The sequence below is a fragment of the Lates calcarifer genome, linkage group LG17 (genome assembly GCF_001640805.2).
Source record: "Lates calcarifer isolate ASB-BC8 linkage group LG17, TLL_Latcal_v3, whole genome shotgun sequence".
In the NCBI taxonomy this organism is placed as follows: Eukaryota; Metazoa; Chordata; class Actinopteri; family Centropomidae; genus Lates; species Lates calcarifer.
The window spans coordinates 1,683,378-1,696,998 of record NC_066849.1 but is presented as its reverse complement, the minus strand read 5'-3'; positions in this window follow the sequence as shown (position 1 = coordinate 1,696,998).

Sequence of the window (13,621 nt, the reverse complement as noted above, 5' to 3'; positions counted from 1 at the left end):
TAGAAGATCTGATCTAGCTTTTGAATGATCACACCATCGTGCAGTGAACAATACATAGCTGTGGCAATGCTACTTAAGCAAGAATGACATTTAGTGAGTGGTTCTGGTCAGAACTATACATAACAACTGGACTTACTGAGAAGAGTCACTTTATTGTATTAGTGACATGGGCACTGTGTGTGTGAACAAGTAAACATTGCCTTTTTCACTAACCTCACCACAGGTGAAAACACGTAACTGCAACCCTCACTTGAAAATTTTGTTCATATACTACTGAACTGTTTGTCAATTATGTTGCAGCAGCAGAGTAATTGCTGGTTAGATTATCTTCAGAGGCAATGTGTTTTTGAATTAATGAAACACTACATTTAACAGTGAGAGCTGAGTCAACAAAAGGTGGTTTGGGTGGATGATGGATGTACAAAGTGCAGGACTATCATTTCCGAGACCAGAATTTGCATCCACAGTCCCATATGTATTTAGATTTAAGTAAAAAAATAAAATAAAATAAATAGATAAAAACCTTTGACAATATGTAAATTAACAACATATCCTTATTGCATTGATAGAAAATATAATTTGGTCACAGTTACATTTCCAAAGAAACATATTTGCTGTTGCACATTAGCTGTATATAAATATAATTTCTAGCAGCAATGGTATCTATGCTAACAATGCACAACAACGACAGCAACAGCCGTGACCTCAAAATTTTTAGAGGACAAAGAGTAAAGATGCATGATAGGATTAAGGCTAAAGCAGCACTGTCGAGAGCTAGACTAAAATGTGTGTAGTTTTTGTTGACTCAAACTAGAAAAAAACAACAATCAAATCATTAAAATTTGAGAACTACCTTTCTACAAAAATAATTTTATATATACCCGTTCTGATTCTGTGAAAGTGTGTTCATAATTGAATAACCAATGACAGGTTTTAGCATCAAGCCTTACTATTTCTTCATCATGTAAACCAGTTATCTATACTACTGCATTGTCTAAAAAACTATGTAAGTATGTAAGTACTGAAAAAAAGCTAGTGCTAGCATGAGACTCAAGAGAAAACTCCATCCCGTCCACTTTGCCCACCAGAATTCCCAAATGCATAAAGAATGAATGAATAGTGAATGATCATAGTTCAGGTTTAAATGAGTGGTAAGTTCATTGTCAGGCATCTTCATCATCATGGTTACAATAATAACCACATGGTTATGGTTAGGAAAGAATCATAGTCATGGTTAAAAGAGGTCAACATTGACCGTTGTTAGGAATCAAAACGAGAAGTGAACAGGAGTCTACCATTTAAAGTCAGATTTTTTGTTGACCTCTCTTTCTACATGCTGACATATCCTGAGTTCCTCCTCTGCCTCCATCGGACGGACTTTGTCACATGAACATAAACAGATGTTGTGTTATTGATGCAGAAATGCTGTTATTCTGTATGGATTGACAGTCTCTTCTTATGTCTTTTAAAAACAGCACATATGTTAAAATTCACTCAAGTATTCAAACTTGTAGGACTGTACCAAACTGATGATTTTGATGTTGTCTCTGAAAACATCACTTTTCCACACAGTCAGAGAAAGTAAAATGTAGTGTCTCAGTCATAATTCAGTGTTTCACCACTAAGTGTCTCTCCTGCCGGGCTGCTGACAGCGGTGTCAGTCAGACACCTTAGCTGAGAGTATCGGAGTGGTAAGTGCAAACAAGTCACACTGCCCTGCTTCATGACGTCTGATGTTGTTGTGCTCGTATTTCCATCACGCCTCTACCTCTATCGCAGTAAGTTTTGTGGTTCAGTCATTTTAAGACAAGATTTGCTTGTAAAGTTTACAGCCTGCCACACTGTTGCTTCAGCATAGCTCTATACATTGTGAGAAAGCTAAACAAAAAGTGAAATAAGTCAACTCAACTTGCAGTCCTCTTGACAGATGCATCAACTCAATGACTTTTAGGGGGCAGCCCTTCAAACTTGATGGGAAATATGGGCCCAACAATGCTAGTGGGGAGGTATCTCTACTAGACTCCTGGATCAGAGTGATCTATCTAGTGAATCTGTTCAGTTAGCAGAGACAATGCTGTCCTATTTATCCTCACTCAGATCTGTCCACAGTGGTGTTGAAACAACAGCTCATAATGTCTTCTGGGAGAATATAATTAGATTCAATAATTAGATTTGTGAATTTCCCTGAGCATTAAACTGCTGTCTGTCTGGTGGCTAAACCCTCAATCTGCTTTAGCTTATCCCTGCTTTCACTGACCTCTGCCCAAGTCCTCATACCATTATTGTTCATACCGGTGTTAATAATATTAGGCCCAGGAAGACAGTTAAGCTGAAATGAGATGTTGAAACTCTAGTGGATACTTAGGATGTCATTTGTCAAGACCAGTTCTATACAACAGTAAAGGGGGGGGTATTTCGTATTTCTCAATGTTAACTGTGCAGTAAATCTGTGCCTATTGTAAATACTGGATGGGACAAGAAAAGCACAGGTGCATTTTCCCCAAAAAAAAAAAAAAAAGAAAGAAAAAGAAAAAAATAACTTGTCACAAATATGCTTTCTTGTTGGAACCTATCCCAGCTGACGTTAGGTGCGAGACAGGGTTTACTCTGGATAGATCGCCAGGCCATCACAGGGCCAACATACAATACTAGTCAAAAGTTTGGACACAGCTTCTCATTCAGTGGTTTTACTAAAAGTTTTATTATTTTCTACATCGTAGATTAACCCATGCTGGTTAAGTGTGCATTGAATTTTGAATAACCAATAATAATAATAATTTGAATAACCAACAGCACGCATGTAGAAGCCATCCACTCGCCTTTTCTGTATCTTACAAAAGACATGGCGGGTGGAACCAAAAATCTCAAATTTGGACTCATCAGACCAAAGACCCAAGCAATTTTCTTCTTCTTCCTCAGTAGTGGTTTCTTTGCAGCAATTCAACCATTCACACAGTCTCCTCTCAACCGTATATGGAAATATGGCACTTAATGGTGGTTGGCATTAATTTGAGTTGCCAACCAACATATGATCTATGAGGATCAATAAGTCTACTTATCAGTATTTGACCAAGTGGGATTTCCTCCCCCCCAACAGTACTTGACCTAATATTTTGTCTCTTTAGTGGAGGCCTGAGTGATGTTTAAAACACATGCTTCATGAATGTGGTGGGGGTGTTGCTTTTTGCTTTTATTCACAGTTTTTCCAGTATTTCTGCTTAATTTGACAGAGAGGGAAAGTGACAGGAAAGGCAGGGGAGGCAGGGGATGACATAAAACAAAGGGCCCAGGCTGGATTCAAACCTGGGCTGCTATGAGGACTCAGTCATCTCTACCAGGTGGAATAAACTCCACAGGGACATGAATTTGGTTTTGGAGCCTTACTGATCACAGTTCTGCCCCCACAGATGACTCTGTATACACCAAGTGCCACATATTTGCATACCTGACGGGTATGTAGATGGGTATGCCAATGTGCTACACTGCTACACACGTGCATACTCATTGGTCCTGCCACCCACCTCTATTATACCATACCCTGCTGTAACCACATGAACACTTAAGCATGATGGCGCGCACGCACACACACACACACACAATACAAGCGACACGTACACTTGCAAAACCCACACACAATTACAATGTCACATACACCTATGATATCCACACACACGTACAGAATTCAAGATGTTCTCTGTGCAAAGCACCTCCAGTTAGACACACACCCCCCAAGCACCTGTGATGTCCCAGTATCCACACAGTGTACCTGCGGTGACACCCACATACACCTGGGATGCCATCTGTAAACGTGCAATGTTACACAAGTCTTTGAGAACTAGCATCTTAAAACTTTAAAGTTTCTACAGACTGTCAAATCATTTAGAGGACTGATGCGTCATGCATGTATATATGGGAAAAGTTTTCTGTACTACAGAGTGAAATAACATATCAAATCATTGCTACACAGGGTAGAAGCCTTTAGGCTGCCTTCATGATTTGAGGCTCTTGTGAATGAGCCTATGTGAGCTTATGTGAATGTATTTATTTGTATAGATAAATGTGTTTTTTTAGTCTTTTTAATTCAAATATCATACACGTGAAGGTGCCCAGCCTACATGTGCTTACAAGACACTACTTGCAATAACTTCAGAGACAACAAGAATAAAAACAAAGCAAGCCAATAAATAACCTTAGCAACGTAAACAAACAATGCTGTCATATGTTGATTGGAATAATAAAAATGATAGCAGAATAGTAAATGCTAAATGTTAATATAAGCATCCTGACATGTTTGCAATGACAATGCTAACATAATGATGAATAACAAGTATCATATTTACCATGATGACTATTTTAGTCAACCTTGTGTGACAAGTGGGAGGATGGAAACAAAAATAGATAAATAAGTTGCCCGACAACGCCACCTGGGGAATTTCACCCCAGGAAATAGATAAACAACGGGTAGGTCACGCCAGGTTCGAAAATCACCACGAGACAAGAGATGGTTAGGAAGGGACTAGAAAATCTAATTTATTTAACAAATGACAAAAAACTTATATATATATCAATGTATAAAATTCGATAGAGCATCGGCTGTGTAGTCAAAAAAAAGAGATACACTTGGCCCAAAGAGGAGGGGGAGAACTGCACTGGACAGGGCTGAGGCTGACCACAGCGGCCCCAACAAAACCAAAATCAGGGGAAGAGGAGGAACTAAACTTAACCACCTGTGCACCATACACTCACACACTAGATCGTGAAGAACCCACCACCAGGAATTGGGTCGCCGCCGTGGGCCCGCAGGACCTGTCCACAAAGAGAAAGGGAATTAAAATTGGGCTCGGTGATCCCGCAAACGGCCAAATGGAGCTGCATGCTGGTAACAGGAGGAGCCAGAACAACACTGCAGCATAAAATAAACAAACAATCAGTAGGAGGCAAAACAAGTTAAAAGGAAAGGAGATAGCGGACAACACCGACTCACCACGCGGAGACACCCACACCAACACGGGCTTCCAGCGGGCCAAACCCAGTCCCACGGCACCAGCAGTCTGCCACACTGAGTGCTGACGAGGAGACGCGCACCTCAACGGCAAACACGGCGACAGACACCCGCGCAACCACCAGCCCAGCCTCTGCCACACCAGGCCACAGCCACCACGGGGACGGGCGGAACCGGAAAAAAGGAGGAGTGGGAGAGGGCACGCAAGGGCTGGGCCCTCATATATGTGGGCGCGGCGCCGTTTCGGCAATCAGTGCACCGGGAAACTGGTACAGCGCCCTACTGCGGGGGGGAGAGTAAACAATGCTCCGGCTACACTTGTTAGCACAGTAGCGTTTGCTCATTTGCACTGACCAAAAAGTACAGCTGTTTAACAAGTTGACTTTAACAAACTTTAAACTGCTGATAACAATAGAAAAAAAGTCAGGGGATCAAAGTTATTAAAGTTGACCCTTCGCTAAGTCCTGCCCCTCAAACCCAGACTGGCCATAGTGTAGCATAGGCCAGCACTGACCAGGGTCCCACAACTATACAGCTGCTCCACAGACTCTCATGCAATTGTTTCAGGTTTTCACCATTTTCACTCTGGTTTTATGGATTTTGAGCAACTCAAGGTTAAACTTTGTGCCAAGGATACATGCAACTATAATACTATAATACTTGTTAGCTGGAGAGGTTGGAAGGAGATAGGGGTTCCAAAACCAAACTCACAATCATATCAGTCATTAAGTAGCACTTCTATGCTACTCTGCTAACGGTGTACTGAATGTATTGTATATATGCTGCTTTTGCTTCTCAATGATTGAAACAGTGAATAAAGACCTAACCTTTACAGGAATAGTCTTGCTCCTTAATTTCATAGTCCTCTCTCTAAATTGCCAGGTGATGTGGTGGTTCACTTTGTTCTCATTGTGATTGGTAAACTTAAGCTTATATCTTTATCTCCTCAGGGAAATATCCTTCAAACACATACTGTAGACCCTTTTGTCTGTATCTCTCTGAAATTGCTTTTGAAATTGCTTCATTTTCCAAAAAAATTGATAATATTTCTTCAGGGAGTGCTGTTAGTTACAGTTCTAGTGGGGGTTAATTCAACCTCTGGGGATCATGAATGTCTGTGCCAAATTTAGTGGCAGTCCATTCAGAATTTGTAGTGATGTCTCAATAAGAATCAAAATGTGAACCTGCTGGTGGCACTTAAAGAAAAGTCAAGGAATCACCACAGTCATTAGCATGTATTATCTAGGCATCATGGATAAGTTAACCAAATTACATGACAATGCACCCAGTCGTGCCCAAGATATTTCACTTCAAACTACAGTTGTCAGCTTCATGGTGGTGACCAAAATGGTGGACCAACTGACATACTGACATCAACCACTAGCATGTTAAAAAAATAAAATGTGTGTACATGCAAATAGATACATATTTCTATGTACTCAAATATCTATATCTATTTTATGTTTGACCACCTGTCACAACGCCTTTAAACATTTTCATTTTAATTAACTGGCACTGTTTTGCAACTGCAGAGAGCATGTTACTCAAAGTGCTTTTATATAGTTTCAGTTGTAGTTTTATTTCTTATCATCTGAAAGTCCCAGTGTGACTGTCAACATGGAGATATGACATGCCTCCCGGTGATAAGGACATGTCTTCCTATTCTCTCCGCCTCTTTCATCATCTCATTGCATCTTTCTTTCGCTTTCCCGTTGTTGTTGCTGTGATTGTTATTCCAGCAGTGCGGACTTAGGGGTGACCTTGCTGATATTTCATCATCTATTGACACAGATTGTCCTCTTCCGTTGACTGGGTATTTCTGATGTCTGTGAAATCACTTGCTTGTTCACTCATTCACTATGCTCTTTACAGTAAACATTCAATCAATTTCTCTATAGTGAGAAGTAAATTCAACTGACAAGGCTGCACAAAATGATTTTTGCTTTTGGAAAATAAATGCATGGTATTGTGGGACTGCTTGCAGACATTTTGTGTAAAAGCCATTAACACTACTTTTTCTGTTCCATTGTGAAACTTTATAGGACACAATATTTTTAATTTTATGATTATTACTACATAGCTTATGAGAAGATACGCCCTTTATGATGTTAGGAAGTAATGTGATAATATGATGTAAAAACATCATCCAGAAATGTATTACCTCTATGTAATTCTGGCATATACATCTTTCTGAAGCATTGTGTCAAGTTATGCTATCATCTGTAACTTAACCTCCCTCACTTACTTGAATCCTTTCCCTCCCCTCCTCTGTCAGTCTCATCTGATCTCTGTTGGTCTTTTATGTCATCGTGCTCAGCCATTGCATCCATATGCATCTTCAAGATGATAGCCACTAGGCAAATCACTGGCTCTCCCACTGGCATGAAAATGAAAAAGATTGCTGGAAAAATAAGGAGTCTATCCAAAATCTTTCCCAAAGTAATTTACTGCCTCTCTGCAGCCCATGCATTCCAGTGAAAACAAAACAGAGAATTATGGAGAACTCTGCAGGAAAGTAGGTCCACGGGAAAACAAACAAACAAAAAACAACAAAAACTACACAGTTATAAACAAAGTGTATTTGTTACATTGGTAACACTAGCATTATAAAGAGGTTGTGTGTTCAGACACAATGGCAACTACAGACCTAGCTGATTTTTTCCTAAGGTATTTAATTGTGTTATTGCCTCTGTTTCATACATCCACACAGACAGCATATTAGTAGCTAGATACAATTGTAAACAAACACCTTATTTAACATAAGGTCTACTTATGTATCGACTTTCTGTTTTAGCTTTGTGAAACATTTTTTTCCCACTCTTTTCTTATTTTTATTACAAGGAATTATTAGTGACAATTGTTTCATCAACAGCAGGTGTTTTTACTATTAACAGGACTTTCTGTCTTTTTGTTTATATCTACTTTACATTTGGCCACAGACTAAATTCAAATAAAGAGAAATACATGATTGGGGAAACATAAGGCATGAACATACTTCCACACAGGGGTACTGCATGGTACAGTTATGCAATTAACATCTAATCATCCTCTCTGTGGTAAGTATAAAAATGCTAAGCACGCCCAGATGAGTCTGATTTTCTATCAAAGAGGCAAGAGGAAAAGATCTAAGTGACTTTGAAAGACAGCATTGTTGTGGCAGTTTCAGCAGGAACTGTGACTAAAGTGAGATTTGCATTTAGATCTATGGGAAAGACATCAGTAAATAGGGTCAGAAATTGTGGTCGACAGTGTACATTTGATGACTGCAATGCTTGTGCTTTAGTGCGATATGTAAGGAAAAACAGAAGCGCAACTCTTCCTCAGGTGACTAAAAATGCCAATGCTGATTGTGTCAGCATTAAATCTGTCTACAGTTACATAGAGAAGGTTATTATAGGCTTGCAATGCATATAGCCTCATTACAAAGATGAATGCATATTTAAGAGTTCAGAGGTGCAAAAGACACTGGTCTACAGTGATGTAGATAAAAAAGTGATATGGTCAGATTGACCAGATTTTGACAGGTTTAGTAGCCAGTGTTCAACAAAATTTTATTTGGCAAAGACTGTCCTCCACAACATTTGCCCTATAGGATTCTGTCATTGACAATATGCAAAAGTTAAGGCATCAATAAATCAACCCTCCAATCCTGTGACTTTTGTGTAAAAAAAAAATAAATAAAAAAATAAAAATAAAAATCTTAAAATTATTGTAGTCAATAGCGTTCTTGCTAGCTGCTTTGAAGCATTATGTGCTGCTCTTCATTTAGTATTTTACCTCATGTAAACATTCCACTCTTAGGTATAGTGTAAAATGCAATGGAATTGTAAGATCATTGTTATCCCACTGAACCACTATAGGTGATATTAGTTTTGATTCAGCCTCTTCTTTGACCCTGTACTTCTCCTGCCTCTTAGTCTGGCATTGATCTTATTTCTCTGTCTTGGTCCTAATTTGACATAGTCACTCAAACTCACTACTCTTTATTATTGGCCCTGCCGCTCTTTCTCATTCCTCACCCTATCTTGCTCATGGGTCTTGGTCTTGACTCAGTCTTGCAGTCTCAGTTTTCACTGAATTTTGCTTGTCCATTTGACTTGCTCTTGCCCGCCATTGTTCTTGACTCAATTTAAGTCAGGAGTATGAGCTAAGCATAGTCATTCTAACTCAGTTAACACGTCCAAAACCAAAAATAGCTCACAAGACTGATTTTTGCTGAGATAGATGGAATGGTTTTCGAGTTGAAGTCAATAATGCTAGACAGAAACATTCATACTCACAGGCACTTCACAGGAAGCTTCTGTATTATGAGGTATGGTTATTGAGACTGCTCATGAGGATAAAACCATGTGGTTCATAGTCACACTGAGTGTTAAATATTAAAGGTTGTGTATTCACACACAACTGCTCTAGTTTCAATAAGTGACGTCTTTCATTCACTGCTAGCTACAGACTGAAGTGCATGCGGTTTTGCTAAGGCATCAGAAAATGATTAGGTTAAAAGTTGAGCAACACATTCACTCATTCACTCATTCAATTTTTGGTGAAATTGAACAAAACAGCAGCTGAATCTTTTCATACATTAACTGAGATGTATGGGGAACACTGCATGTCATGTGCACATGTGTTTGAATGGCACAAACGATTTTGTGAAGGCTGACAGAACGTCCAAGACAATGAATGTTCTGGGCATCCATGCACATCAAAAACTTCTGAAAAAATTCAAGAAATTGAAGAAATTATTCAAAATGACTGACTGTCTGAAGAACTGTCTGAAGAAGACGTACTGCACTGCTTTGGTCAGTGGAAGACCTGAATTCAGTGGTGTGTAGATGCAGAAGAGGAGCATATTGAAGGAGAAAGACATTGAAAAATGTTTATGTTCAATAAAATTGTATTACAGCATTAGTCTTGTTATTTAATAGCCATACCTCGTATGTTTACGACTTGAAGGAGAAGCAGTTAGTGTAACTGACATGTCTGCCTGATAAGAACCAATCACCAGGTGGCCAATTGCAATATTTTACCAATGTGATAAGAGCAGTTACCTGTCAGTCCCAGTAGCACAACATGATTCTGCACTACAATTGATCAATCAGTCACTTGAGGAGTCGGTAACAAAATCTCGAGAAATTTATCGGCCTGCAGCGCCAGTCAACATGCGCATGTTTGTGTCTGTGAGACAAAATGAGAGATAAAGTGTGTTTATTAGTGACTGGGCATCTGTAAGACAGAGTGGGTGAGTCAGTCTGAGGTTGCATGTGGCTGGGTGGGTGTGTGTCAGTGTGTGTCTCCAGGCGAAATCTGTGAGAGGCCAGATGTTAGTAGAGACAGAGAAAATCTAGGGACCTGCTGCTACTGCCAAGTAAACAAACCCACACACAAACACACACATACTCTATATACACATCAATTCAAACAAGTATATGTATGCAACCAGTCTTGCATAGCCTCTCCCACACATATGCTTCCTAAAGTAAAAATAACAAATCAAGATATCCATCCATCCATCATCTACACTTCCTATCCCAACTGACACCAAGCAAGAGGCAGGCTTGACAGATCACCAGTGTATCAAAGGGCCGCAAATCAAGATATGAGATTGGTAATTAGGGCCCAAGCAAAGAAAGCTGCAAGGACCCAAACGGGGCCTCACAACAGAGTTGAAAGGACCCTTTCATTTTCGCTCAGTTTATTATTGTTTTTTTTTTTTTTCTTTTTCTCCCGCTGAATCAGTTGTCTTTTTGAGGGCCTAATAATGCTTAATTTTTGACGAAACTTTGCAGATGTGTCAGGCTCGGCGAAAAATTTAATATTTTAGCGGCCTTGAACATGGGCGTGGCAAAATGGCTCGGTCCTGCCACCTAGACCCACATTTTTGAGCAGCCCCTGAAGCTTGTTGTATTGAAAAAATTGAAAATTTGCAGACATATGTAACATGCCAAGATGCACAAAAAAGTCTATTGGAGCCATGTCCTAAACCCAACAGGAAGTCTGTTATTTTGACTGGAAGATGAAAAATTGATGTTTGATGTATTTTTGGCCATTTCCAGGGGTCGCACTTGATCTAACTCCACCTAGACGCTTTATCTGATTTACTTCAAAAGTTAATGATAAGTAGTTAAGACACAGACAAAGTTAAAATTGCAGAGCTTTTGAGTTTCCGTTAAAGGGTGTGCCCATCTGTGACGGAGCGGCTCCGTCACTGACGGCGGGGAGCGCACACACATGTACCGGCATACATACACGCACACACATAAAACTTCTGATCCATCCCGTTTTCCCCAGTTAACAAACTTTCCAATCAGTCAGTCATGTTCCCATTCTTGTTGAAGTAGAGCGACCAGGGCTGCACACTTGGTAGTTCTATGTCTCTTTAAACATACATTTAAACATGTTACTCACCGGCGGCATATCAGTCGTTCCGGTTGCGGAGCATGAGGCGGCAAAACGGGGGCATAGCATTTGCCGCTATTATATGCCATGTTCTCGCGGGGTTTCGGGGTCATGTGACCAATCTGATATATGTATTTCTGGTCTTCGTTTATTTTATCTGAAATTTTCCAGTCCTGCATTGTGGATGAAAGGAACTGCATTTATAAAAACACAGTTAATTTTTATTTAATTTATATTTGTGTTGTGGAGCCTTTAGAGGCGTTGTTAGGGGAAAAAAAAAAATTATTTTTATTTTTCTATTAATTCTGGAGCCTGGAAGGAGGGGCTATGGGTTTATAAGGGGCTGCTGTGGCCCAGGGAAGGGAGTGCTGGTTTGGTTACAGAGGAGGTAACAACTAGTGGCTCATGCTTACTGAGTTACTGAAGAACTCTATTCAGCTTAATTTTTTTCTTGATGTTTTTTTGCATTGTTTCTTTGGTTGTTACTAATTTTCGCACTGTAAAAAAATTATCACTACTTGCACTTTGGGAGGCCGGCAAAATAAAGCAAATAAGAGCACCATATTATCTTCTGACTACGCCTGTGAGTTTTTCCCGGGATTTTTCTTTTTTTCTTTCCCTTACCTCCACCATTTGTGGATTTTGGGGAGGTTTAAGAAAGAACCCCGTGACACCATCCTAGCCCCTCAAAGTTTGATGACTCGCCATGATGACTTGCCATTGAAGTTGCATTAACTGTAATTCAGCCATACTTTGTCCAAACTGCATCAAACTTCACAGTATTGTTAATGGTCCCTACCTGCACACATCCATATGTCAATATGCACAGGAAATGGCATATTTTGTAGTTTGGCTTGCTGTTACTAGCAGGTTGACCTGATCCACTTCAAATGTTTTCAGGAAAGCCTTAAGGCCTTCATGATGACTTAATGTGGAAATTGTGAGTTTTGGTTGAATGGTTGAATGCCTGTGAAGGCATGGTTAATTTCAATCCTGCAGTCTTGCAGTGTTTCAAACCATTTGAAGTAGTCTGCTGCTTGATGCAACAGAAGGAGCCCTGCAATTCAAACATAACTTTTCCTAGATTTTTGTTCATTATTGCTATTGTTTTTGGTTTTTGGTCTGGGTTTTTTTCTTAATGTAACAGTGGCTTGAATGTGGGTGAAATATTTTAGAAGGAACTGTAGTGATCCATTAGAAATGGGAACTGTAGTTTCTGTAAGGTCTTTAGACCAATCTGCAAGTTCACCTGTGATCCATCAGAGGGAGCTCTTTTAGCTTGATGTGTTGACTTCTCAGTGAATGAAAGTAAGGGTGGTGCGGTATTGTTTTGATATGGAAGTCCTGTGTATGCCAGAAACATTTGCACACTGAGTGTGTGTGCCTTTCATCAAGTAATTTAGTTAATAATGGGGTGAGTTGGGGTGAGTTAAGGAGGGCAGTCTTTTTCTTTCTTTACAATATCATGCTTCTGTTCATTTCTCTCCTTGTCCTTAACTGTTTATTCTCTCCCTCTTTCTATCATAAATTGTGCCTTTCAGCGGTACCTCTGATTTGGTGTTCACCAAAGTATGATAATAGTTTTTCTGGGAAAGTATTGAACAATTTTTAAAATCTTGTTCCTCTTCTTGTCTCTACAAGTGCATCAGGCTATGTCAAATTGTGTTTTTGTGAGTGAACAGAGAGGGAGCTGTGTCAGCTTGACATATGGATTGCTCTGATAAGCTAAAGCATATAGGGAAAAATCTGATGATGTATGATGATGTATATGAGTTCTTGTTAGTAAGAGGTATAGATAGTCTCAGTTACTGGTAAGCAGAAATCAGATGTTGAGAATTGAGATATCTTGTCCTGTCATATTCAGAACAGTGGGCAGTAACTGCTCTTCCTCTGTTACTCCATCACCCTTTCTGTTTCTTTCACTCTCACTCTCCTCGTCTTCTCCCATATGTTTTCTCTTAACAAAAGCTGAACGTGGATTGATGCAGTCATCACAGTTTCGTCTAGGTCAGTTAAGAAATCGCACACAGGGTTGACTGATGTTTAGGTGTTACATACAGCCAGTGAAGGCTTAAGTGTGTGTCTACACCGATCAGCGTCCTGCCAGAGCCCACGGCTGCAAGTCCCCCAACGGGTGTGGGTTGCGAGGGCCTGTTCAACGCTGCTTGCAGCTTTAATTTGTATTATTATTCTTTTTTTAAATGGCCATTTATGCACAATAAT